Genomic DNA, 12413 nt, shown 5'->3' with positions numbered 1-12413 from the left:
CAAGCATGAAGTTGAGATAGCAACAGCTGTTTCACTCGGATTTGTTGGTGCAACTGGCTCCTCGGCAGAAACAGATTCAAAACAAAAACAGATAATTACAAGACAAAACGGTGTTCGGGACAACAACCCCAGAATCACCTGGTATTATATACAAAGGGGACTGACTCGACACAACAAGACAGACCCTTAAGCAAAAAGACTGACTCAAGACAAAGAGACAGACTCAAACAAAAGACTGACTCGATATCCAAGCCAGGATTTACAAAACTCGGTTTCACCGATGCTCAAAAATGCGTGCCAGACGCTACATCCAAAATATACCAAATGTCGCCCGCAGGCGGTTCACTTCACATACTCGCAGTATCTGAGCCCTCGAAATCCAACAACTGGGTGGTAACGGACTTGGCTGAGGTGGGTGGGAGGATAACCTTGTTATCGATCAAATCCTGCACTTCATGACGAAGGTGGGAACATTCATCGGTACTGTGACCGGACTGTTGGTGGTACGCGCAGTACAAGGTAGCATCATGCGTGGGAGGGAGATTCTTCGGGAGTGGCCGAGGCTCCAAAGGCTTAAGATGCCCATTCTTCACTAATATTAGCAATGCCCTAGACAAAGGCATGTGGAGGTCGTGAAAGACCCTGCGCCCTCGGGGCAGGTACTTTGAAGTTTGAGGATTCTTGCCAGATGCGCTAGCGAAAGGGTCGGCTGGCGCTGCCTTGGCTTTTTGACCCTTTCCCGGTGCAGGGTTGGGAACTACAGGAATTGTCTGGGCATGACGGGGCCCATCCCGATTTTCTACCTGGCTTGAACTGCCTTTGATTGGAGCGGGGAAAGCATCATCCACAGCTTTGATCACGATCGCGGATGTTTGTTGCTTGTTCATCCCTCTAACTTTCAGAGCCTCGACTGCCCACAGCAGTTGTTCAATAGGGTCGGCGTCTACCTTTGCCTTGTCTTTTCTTCTGGCCTCAGCCTGATCAAGGGTCTGGGTCGGTGCTGGCATGCCGTGGCTGTAGCTGGAAGCCGTCTCTGGTTGGCTGAGCTCTATCACAATCCGCCCCAGTAGCGGGGGCTCCTGTGGTATGAAATTCCCGGCATATGGCGCCGCTGGCGGTGAAGCCGATATTCCATAGGCCAGATCGGCCACGGACCTCTGGAGGTCACCTATCATTCCCATCAATTCAAAGGTGGTGGGCTCACGAGCCTGGTATAACTGGGGAGCCCAGATTGGGTGCACAACGGGCGACCTGGGTGGGTGTGACATATTGATGCTGGCCTCACTCTGCGGAGCGGCCCCCTGTTCCAATGCTGCCGTCATAACCACAATTTCTTCTGAATTTTGTGCCGCCATAAATCCTGCCTCAGCAAGGGGAGACACTGGCTATTCTGTATCAACTCTGCCACTCTCTGAACTGAAAGGAAAAACAGGCAGCATTTCAGTCCAAACTGATCAAACACGGGCGTAGCCAAACAACTGTACCCTACTGCTGATCACTGTTCCCAGATTTCTGTTCCCAAAATACTGAATCTGATACCCGCGGATAATTGATTCCTGATAACTGATTCTCAACAATACTGATTCTGGTGCCCTCGGGCCCGATACTCAAACTCGCAAACTGGTATATGCGTTCCTGTAGAGATACACTCTAAAAGCACATAGCAAGTAAGTGAGAGCCAAAACACCCCTATGTTGGGGTAGGGTTTCCCTATCCTATTTCGTCAGGAACTAGGGTTTCACTACGCACACAGCGGTTTTCAAACAACCTAACATCGGGTAAGCAACCTGTCCTATTCTTGGAATGGTCACTATGGATCCGAACATGTACTAGGTCCAATGGTCAGAGAGGGTGCCCCGGTAAACCGGGTTTGTGTTCCCATGCTGTCAGAGCCCATAGCCGGTCAGCCTTATGGACATGTCTTGACAAGACAAGCCTCCGACAAACCGTTCAGGAATGGCAGATGGCAAACACTGTGTTCCTAGGCGCACCAATGCACATGCAATGCAAAGAAACACATAAGCGAAATCAAAACAGGATATCATGAGTTCGAGTTAAGCTCTCTAAAGTGCCCAGCAGAGTCGCCAGAAACTGTAGACGCGCCCGCGGAGGGGGGACCTTCGCTGCTACAGTTCGGACTCGCGATTTTTGTTGTCGCGGTTCTTAATCTGAACCAAAGAGTCCAAATCTGGCAAATCGTTTTGAGAAACAGATTTTTGAAAAGTAGTGCCAAACATGGACTGCTTTGCTAGATACAGAGTCGCCACCTAAATATTTTTAAAATGGGGAAATTTAGGAAATCCTGATTCGGTGCCGAAGGCCACATGTCCGTCATCACCGGAGTTGTCTCGGCTCGGGAGCTTGGGTACGATCGGGGAAGGTCAGCTATGAGCACCCCCTTTCGCCCGGTCCGAAGACCGGCCTCTACTAACCATGATATCCGATTTTGAAAACGTTATGTGTTCTTAATCCATTTATTAGCTTAGAATTACTGTGTTATGCGCCCAGCAAACAAGTATAGACTAGATTGCCTAATTTGGAAAGAAACATTGCATATCCGTTTGTTTTAAAAATGCTTTGGAATTTGCTACTAGCAAGTAGGCTAAAACACGGATTTCAATGAGTTTTTCCAACTCAAACAATCCAACCTTCACCCACAGGCATTCAAACAGTTTAACACATAAGCATTTAGCCGCATGGCAAGCATACTGTCATGCTAACATTCACACACATGCGAGATGCTAAAGCATAAATACTTACATCGTACTCCGTGCCAAAACAGTAAACTAGTTAGCAAACATGCGTGTCCTAGTTCATGTTAAATTGCCTAATGCAACACATACAGGATGCAATTAGATAGGCTCGGCTAACCTTAAACATGGCATATGAAATGCGATCAACTATCACATATTCAATTTTTGAATTGAAGTACAAATGCAGTTAGCGTGATGTACCGAGCCTAATGCATGCAATACGAATGCATGGATGCACACATGCATAGCATAAGGTATGCTAAAATAAATGTGCCCTAATCTACCATCATAAGCAGGTAAATAAAAGGGAAGAAAGAAGTGGGGTTGGAAGACATACACACACTCACGCACACTTATTACATATTTACCCTCACTCGGAGGGACCAAATAAATATTACAAATTAATTAACTACGCAAGCTAATTAATATTACAAATTGCCTAATCAACTAAGCAAATTAACTAAAACTTAAGAAAACAAGAAAGACGCCTCGGGAAACGCGCCACCATGCATAGGCTGCCTCTGTTTTCCTTCCTTCACTCCTCTGGAGGCTGTCAAAACCTCAGGACTGCATCCCTGGACACTGGGGAGTGTCACCGGCTGAGTGGAATTACCACCGGCAGTGGTGTGTGGCCATCGGCACAAATGAAGCTATCGGCAGAGGAATTGTTGCCGGTCGGCACCTTACACTGCCGGTCGGCAGAGTGTTCCTGCAGAATCTGCAAATGACAGCAACAGAGGGCAAGGCAAAGCATGGCAGCACAATTCAAGGCATATATGCACCAACCATGTCCCTTATCATGATAATGACTCAAAGGGGCATGTGCCTCGATTCTCGGACCACCAATCACGCATTTCCATGCATGATGGCCCAAAGAACCAAGTATGCAACTTTGATTTCGAATGCATGCAAACCAAATCAAACCAAACAAGGCCCAATTCCTATCATCAAGTCAAGGAACAAGGCATGCATGCAAGATGCAATGCAACCTAAGCATGCAAGCTAAGGATGCAACATGGCATGGCAACTAACTTATGCAAGCATACAAGCATACATATGGCAATGCAAATAGATGGAGAGATGGACTTAAACATGAATTAGGCAACTCTAAATAGGCCTAAAACAGTAGCCAAAATGCTATAGTGAAGGACCAAATACACATGCACACATACACATGTTGAAAGGCCAACACTTAAGCACAAATTGGACAACCCTCAAACACATTTGAAAGGGGGAATCATGGACTAATTAGCATGCAACATAAGCATTGAAATCATGCTAAGACATGGTGCCAAACCAAGCAATAAATCAAGCCAAGCATGCATCAAATGGCCTAAGTGCTTAAAACAAACCAATGGAGCATTGGACTACACTTAGCAAGACCAAACATGGCATGAAATCATTGGCCAAAAACAGAGTTTTGGGACATTAATACAAGGCCTAAGGACCACTTAGATGGCATCTAAATGATTCAAAAACAAAGGCATGCATAAACACCAAAACATGGAGCATGTGATGACAACCTTACAAGGCATTAAAGGGACATCAAATGCGAGCTCTCAAGCATACAATAAGGTCTGAAATGGCATGGTGGATGATCCCAAATCACCAAAACAATGCAAGGATAGCATGCTATACATTCACATACTTAAGGCCAACAAGCCGGAATGCAAAGGGGCTATATGATGCATGCCAAATTCGACCCAAACAACCTAGGACAGACCTAGAACATGGCAAAACATGCACAAAATCTTCACAAGACTAAGCCTAAAACATGCTCCAACAAAGGCTAACAACCTAAGGCACATTGAGGCGATAACATGGCATTACATGGCAACTATGCTAAGCATGCATGGGGTACCAAAACCAAGTAAAAACAGAGGCATAACATGACATATTAAGCATAAAAAGCAGCCAAGTCATGGTCAATACACCCTCAAACATAATTCTCTCTCAAGAGGCCAAAACATGCCCTTTTCAAGGACAACAAGGAGAGGGGGTGACCCTCTCCTTCTTGGGACTTCAAGGCATCATCTTCACCACTGAAATCTCTCAAGATTTCAGTGGTGAAGAGACCCCAACACCAAAATCCCGGAGCTAGCACAAATGGGTACAAAATGAGGCCTTTTAAGGCCTAAGGGTGTTCAAACTTACCCAAACCACAAAACACTCTTAACAAACAATCAAGAGGACTAAAAAACAGAACTTTTTTGTGTTATACAATAAGCACGAAAATAGCTCTAAGATAGGTAGAAAATCAATGCAAAAATGGGAAAAAAGGAGACTAGGTTCTCACCCTTGAAGACCCCTTCACAAATGGTGCTCCAATGGCCTCCTTTAGCTTGAATCCAACACCAAAACTTCAAAATCAGTCCCTTAGAACCTCAGTTCCAAGAGGAAGGTGAAACACTAGGTGTTTGTGCGCAATAGTAAGACACAAAACACCTAGAGCACAAAAGAGAGGGAAAGAGATATAGGATGTGTATCTAACTCAAACCCTAAAACCAGAGCTTAACAATGGCTGTCTAGCTCCCAAAATATCTTAAGTCTCTCCTCCTTTTGCCAAGAGAGCCCTCCTCTCTCTATATGGAACTTCTTGTCTTGTAAAGCTTACAAGACAAGCTTCATAAGAGGGAGATCCCTCCATACACGTGTATGGAGGGGAGCAAAAGCAAGACAGCTGTCTTAAAATATCTGCAAAAGCAGATGCACAGTAATCGGCCGGCCAAAAATGCCATCTTGGCCAAAAAGAGTGCCGACCGGCACTAAAAAGTGCCGACCAGCAAAAAACTATGCCGACCGGCAAACTACAGTGCCGGTGGAGGCAAAAACCAGCCGGTGGCCTCTAGCCACTGCCGGTGGTGGGTGGGGATGGTCTACAAGCCCTACCCTGCCTCTCCAAGGCAAAACACAAGTGTTTGGTGTGAAACCAGACACTAAACAGTCAAGTTCGGAGATCCTGAGACAAGGCGCGTGGCCGAGACCTCCGGGAACTCCAAACGAACACAAACATGGATGATCACCGAGTGTTCAAACGGTGACGTCCAAGTCTTGAGGACGGTCAAAAATGGGTTGTCTACAGGATAACACTCAAATGAACATAAGTCAAGCAACATTTCAAAAAGTAATACCACCATTAACTAAAAGGAATGTGGTGCTAGAAGTCAATCATAATGGATTACAAGAACAAGATTGGAGGTATCCAATAATGCAATACCTAAGTGGCCCATCTTTGAAAGCCAGTAGAAAAATCAAATTACAATCTATGCAATACATAGTGTATGATAATGCTCTTTACAAAAGAGGAGCAGATGGGTTATTATTGGAATGTTTAGGGCTAAAGGATGCATTGACAGCCATGGTTGAAGTTTATGAAGGCATCTGTGGTGCTCATCAGCCTGGTGTGAAGATGAGATGACTGCTTTGAAGGCATTCCTACTATTGGCCAACCATCCTTAAAGATTGTATAGAGTATGCTAGAGGTTGCCAGGCATGCCAAAAGCATGGCACAATAAGGCATGTACCAATGACTGATTTGCATGCAGTTGTGAAGCCTTGGCCGTTTAGAGGATGGGCTATGGATATGATGGGAAAAATACATCCACCCTCTTCGAAGCATTATTGTTTCATTTTAGTAGTCACAGATTACTTCACTAAGTGGGTCGAAGCTAAACCATATAAGGCTGTAGACCAGACTGAAGTTATTGGATTCATTAAAGATCTGATCCACAGATTTGGCATCCCTCAGACTATAATTGTTAATAATGGGACTATATTTGATGGGAAGATGGTAAAGTCTTTTGTGGCAAAATTTGGAATTAGTCTTGTTAATTCTACCCCCTATTATGCACAAGCAAATGGTCAGGTAGAATCATCCAATAAATCCTTAAAAAAAGAAATACAAAGAGTTATAGAAGACAATCCCAGGGATTGACATAACTTACTGTTGGATGTATTATGGGCTTACAGGACTTCTCCAAGATCAAGTACACGAGTTACTCCTTATTCCTTAGTATATGGGCATGATGTAGTGTTGTTTGTAGAAATTAACATCAAGTCCTTGAGGGGGAGAGGCCAGGATCAGTTAGTTCCTGAGCAGTACCATCAGAATATGTGCTTGGAATTAGAAAATGTGGATGAAGCTAGAATTTTGGCATTAAATAACATTCTTTTCCAAAAGAAGAAAGTAGCCAAAAACTATAATAAGAAAGTGAAGCACATTAGCTTTGATGAAGGTGATTTGGTATGGAAGACAATACTCCCAATAGGTATTAAATGCCATAAATTTGGAAAATAGTCACCTAATTGGGAAGGACCATATCAAGTTTATAGAGTTTTTCCTTGGGGAGCATATCATTTGAGAAATTTGAATGGATATGTACACCTTAAGAAAATTAATGGCAGATATTTGAAGCCTTATTATCCGACTGTGTGGGAAACACAAAGAGTATAACAAGTGCTAAACAAAAGGAGCATGAAAACACTCAAATAATAAATAAAGATTTTTATTTCATAGTGAGTTGAATACATGCAGCCATAGATTGGCCCAAAAATCAGTACAATGTTTCAGTTGTTCCTTTACAATTGACTCTTTATTCTTAGGAGATGAGAACAACTGAATGGCCGTAGTCATTTCCTACTTTCGATCAGCCAGTCCTTGGTTGGTAATTTGCAGCTTGGTGACAGTTCGATCCAAAGCTAGGTTGACTGCTGATAACTCCTCTTCTAGCTGAGCTTTCTTCTCCAATAGTTGAACTCGAAATTGGGAGACAGCGGAATGTTGTTCTTTCAATTCTGACACTTCAACATGTATATGGGAAACAAATCTCTGGTCTCTCAACAATTTCTCCTCTGCAGCTTTGGCAGCATGGCAAATGTTGATATAAAAGTCAATGGTAGCTGCTGCTTGAGATAAATGACTTGAGATAGTCATGCTGGATTGCTCAACAACATTGCGGCACTAGAGGAAACCATTCTTGATAATAGGCCTTTGCAAGGCTTCGAAAGGGATCCTCGAGAAGAGTGTCAGCAACTCCAAACATTTATCGAAATCTAATGAAGGCAAAGAAGTCCTACTAGTGGAGGAAGAGCTCTCAAAAATTTCTAAGAGAGAATCAGCTAAGACTAATGGCTCTGTTTCGTTGCTAGCTGTTGAAATGGTGGAAAACATGTCAAAAAGACTAGCTAGCCTAGCCTCGAAGATGTCCACCTCTTCCGTTGACATGGAGGGTGCAGAAAGGACTCTGGTAGAAGAAAGAGATGGCTGCATAGGAATAGGAGAAGAAGGTGCAGCATCCCTAGCAGTCTCCATAATTTTGGTTACCAGTAAGTCAAGAGAAGAGGGACTGGAGCTAGATAAGGTTAGTGACAAGGAACTGGTGAGCTACCAGTGTCTTTTTTATGGGAATTAGCTATCATTGGAGATAAAGCAATATCTGGAATTTCCTCAGGAGGGGAAGGAGCAGCAAGACTTAAAGGGAGAGTAAATTGGATAGAGTCGAAGGATAGAAGGGGAAAGTATGGAGCTAAGCCGAAAGATAGGGAGGCAGGAATGCTTTGCCTCAAGAAATGTGTGAAAAATGTAGGACCAGGGAGTGGGAGTATTGCTTGAATTGTTCCACATTTTGAGGTCTTTCAACTTTAGATGAAACTGAAGGAGTCTTTAATGAAGGAGAAGGCAGAGTAGTTGTTACTGCAAAAGAAGAAATACAAAGTAATGTTAAGTCTCAGTATCAAGAATTTGAGAAAGGAAAATAGAGACACGAAAGGAAATTACTGGTTTTAGAAGTGATGGCAATGATGGAAGAACTACGAAGGGAATAATGCTTAGCAACAGCCTTCTTGTAGTTTCTCTTTGAGTTGTATTAGCAACAGTAGCTTCATCCCGTAGTAGTTGCTGCTGCCGCCTTTTTTCAGCCCTCTGGAAGACAATTATTTCTATAGAGTGTTCTTTCTCCACTGTTTTGACAGCTGCCTCATGAGTGGGATCTTCGGCCAAGTCAGAAGGAGAGACGGTTGTCTTCTTTCTCTTTTTCCTCTGCAGTGGTATTTCTTGCTCTTTCTTTGTCTCTTCCTCTGCAATCTGAGACTCAGACTCTTTAGGAGTGAGTAATAGTTTTCTTTTCTTTCTCTATTGGTGTTTGTCTTTGAGAATAGCCAGAGCTTCAGCTCTCTTGGGAGATTCTTCTTGGGGAGATCCTACACCAAATAGTATGAATATGAAGAAAACCAAAAAGAAAAGTCTGAAAGGAAGGACACCTAAAAGTGCATACCCTTCTTCGAAGCAACTCTGGTAACTCTGGAAGGAGGGAGTGAGACTGTAGGAATAGCTGTAGAAGGAGAATGGATGGTCCTAGTTTCTTTTGGTTGAGCCTTAGAAGGCACACCTAGCCCTATTAGTAAATCATGAGGATGTATTACTAGACGCACTTCTATATTGACTTTCCACCAATTTTGAAATCTTTTTAAAACTGAGCCAAAGGGGAAGAAGGGGGTAAATTTAAACTCACTCAAATCTTTCAACAGTTTAAATGTTGCCTCCTCTAGCTTAGGTTTGGGTACTCTCAGGTCTTTGGCTGTAAGATGGGTATTCAAGAGACTGCAGAGTGGAATAGGAATTCCTTGGGTAAGCCCAAATTGCCTGGCAAACTGGGAGGGGCAGTATACCTCAGATATGCACTTATAAGCTCGAAGGTTTAAAGTACCAATAAAAAGTTCCCTCGGCAACAAGATAGAGGCCTACACATCCTTGTGTAAAGGAAAATGACAAGAAATATTGAAATCAATTGTCTTTGATTTGAATTCTCATTTTTCTTTTAATTCTTCTTTTTTCTACACTTAACAATTTTGAAGTCCTCTTTGTTGAGGCAAAAGAATCGTCAACGCAATCGCTTGATAATTGGCTTGAATTTAATCTGTAAGGGTTTTTCAATCCTTGCTGGCACGCTCGCATTTATGATATTTTCCTTCGTAGGAAAAATAAGGCATGAAGATTCTTTCGAGGACGAACAACATTATCAAATAACTCTTCTTATGCTTGATCAATGTAAGAAAAGGTTTGCTTGGCCATGAAAGCTGTATCAGTCTTTTCGAATACTTAGATAATGGAAATGTTCAAGGATTAGAAGAGAATTTAATGCAAACGTTTCATTGATGAAGGACGATTGCATTTCTGAAAAGATGCAAAGCCCATGCACGTTCTAAGACATGGATAAAATGCCTAGATCCACTAATATCACCAAGTATTGGGTATATTGGTGCCAGGGGGGGTAATGTTGGCTACATATTTTGTATAGGCCAATCACAGTTCAACACGTGGCAGGATGAGGGCAATACGGGAAGACAAATCAAATCTTCAATCATAATCGTACACGTGACAGTTAGTGTTGGTTATTGTAGATCTGCATAGTACTGGATCAGCAAAGAGATGCAAGATGACGTGGCTTTAATAGTTACGCATATATTTAAATTCAAAATCAGGAGGGAAGCCTAACTGCAGACATGGCGTAGTGGAGCTAACTGTGAGGAAACATGATCAAGCATCATGGAGGGATGATTCGACGGTTAGAAGCTCATTTTGACGGTTATCATTGAGAAGTATAAATAGCAAAGAAGGCCCCAGAAAAAGCCTAGAGACTTAGATCCAGAAACCAGTTTTTATCTACTTTATTCTCCTTCTAGTTTTTACATTTCTTTACATTTCTGCACTTCAATTCCTGCATTGCACTTTATTCATCGGAGTAGTTTCGAATAGCTTGTTGTTGTAAACCTCTACAAGGCTGGGTCAGATCATTGTAAGTTTTCATTTTTCACTTAATGAAATGCTACAATTGTTCTTCATATAATCATTGTTTATTAAATTCTCTTAAAACAAGCCACCAGTAAAAGTCCTCTTCATTGAAGCTGAAAGAACTAAAACGCAATCGTCTAATAATTGGTTGGCAATTAATCTTCTGTAAGGACTGATTGATCCTTGCTGGCACGCTTAAAATTACAATAGTAACCTTCGAAAGCCAAAAAAGCCGACAGGTACCATGACTTGGCCTCTAACCCTTCTAGGATATTCTGTGAATGGGTTGTTGGTGATATCGTCTTTCGAACAAGTATCCTCCTCAATAAGACGTTGGTTTGGTTGACGATTCTGAGGGCGGTTTCCAACAATCATGGCATCGAAACATTCCAAGAATGAGTCCAAACGATTCTCCAAACGTTGAAACAACCTATCCTCCATCCAAGCTTCTCGTGCTGCTTTATCTCGCAACACTTTGTCAATAGCTGCATGTCAGCCTCCATGACCTCTAGCAGCAACTCCTCCATGGACCATTGTGAATCTTGGAATTACTCTTTGGTCTGAATCGAACAGTGCTCTAATATCATCTAATGTAAGGAAACGTATTAGAAAGACAAGCAAACAATGAAATCGAACCACAAACAAATTTGAACTAGAGATATTTTCTCTATGAACGAATAGTATATTGAGAAAACTCTTTATTTTTATTAATCAAATATTAACTTCAACTCCATCGCCTTAAGGCTTACATCTTTTTTTTTTTACTAAAAATAATTCTTACTAATCAAGAAAATCTAAAAAGGAAAATATATATTCTTGCTAGTCAAGAATATTTAAAAAGGAAATACAATTTTAAGAAATAAAAAGAATTCTTGTAAAGCAAACAATCCTATTATTATAAATAAGAAAATAAACGAAATAAAAAACTCAAATAAATAGGAAAATAAAAGATCCTAGTATTAAATAAAAATCCTAATAAAATATTAATATAAAAATATATAATTTCTAAATTCCAATCTGCATCAATTTGAGTCTTGTAACAAAATAAATCCTAAATTTTTAATTTTATTGATTTAAAACCCAATCTTTTGATTTATTTTTAAAACAAACCATTCCCCTATTTTTGTTAAGTAAAAGCAACAAAAAAATAAAAATAAAATAGTATTTCAGTCATTAAACTCAATATAAGTATATATAAAATATATAAAATATCGTTTTCAATTGAATTCAATCATTAAAATATCATTTTTTTCATGCATTTTACCTAGTGAAAATAAGCAAATGGTTTAGATTGAAAACAAATCAAAAGTTTAGGGTTTAACTTGACAAAATAAAAAATTTAGAATTTAATTTGTTATAAGGGTCAAACCCTAGGATTTTATTTTATTTTTATTTTTGTAATTTTCCCTAATTAAATTTTATAAATTTTACCATTCATCTATTTTTTTTTTCTCAACCCTACATTGTTCTGTTATTTCTCTCTCTTTTTTTTTTTTTGGGTGGGGGGGGGATAGACTTTTCTTCTATCTAAGATTGAAGGGTGTTTTTCAAATCTATAGGGTTCATTATGGGTTATATTTTGATAATTCGAATTGTTCATTTTATAAGACTCTTCATGTATATTATCTACCAAAACAGTTAGATCAATCTGATAATCGTAGCTTGTTCAATTTGTTGCTATTGTTTTTTAAAAAATAGACGACAAATGTATTCTTGAAAGTAGACCATTTGTTTTCTTGATAAAAAATTTGATAAATTGAATAAGTTAAGATTATTAGATTGATCTAATTTTTTTTGGACGATATACACAAAGGGTCTTAAAAGATGAATGGTTCGAATCATCGAAATAGATTTGTAATGGGCTCCATCGG

This window comes from Camellia sinensis, chromosome 6 (genome assembly GCF_055761805.1).
Source record: "Camellia sinensis isolate YWXY chromosome 6, ASM5576180v1, whole genome shotgun sequence".
Taxonomy (NCBI): Eukaryota; Viridiplantae; Streptophyta; class Magnoliopsida; order Ericales; family Theaceae; genus Camellia; species Camellia sinensis.
Note: the sequence above shows the minus strand (reverse complement) of the source record.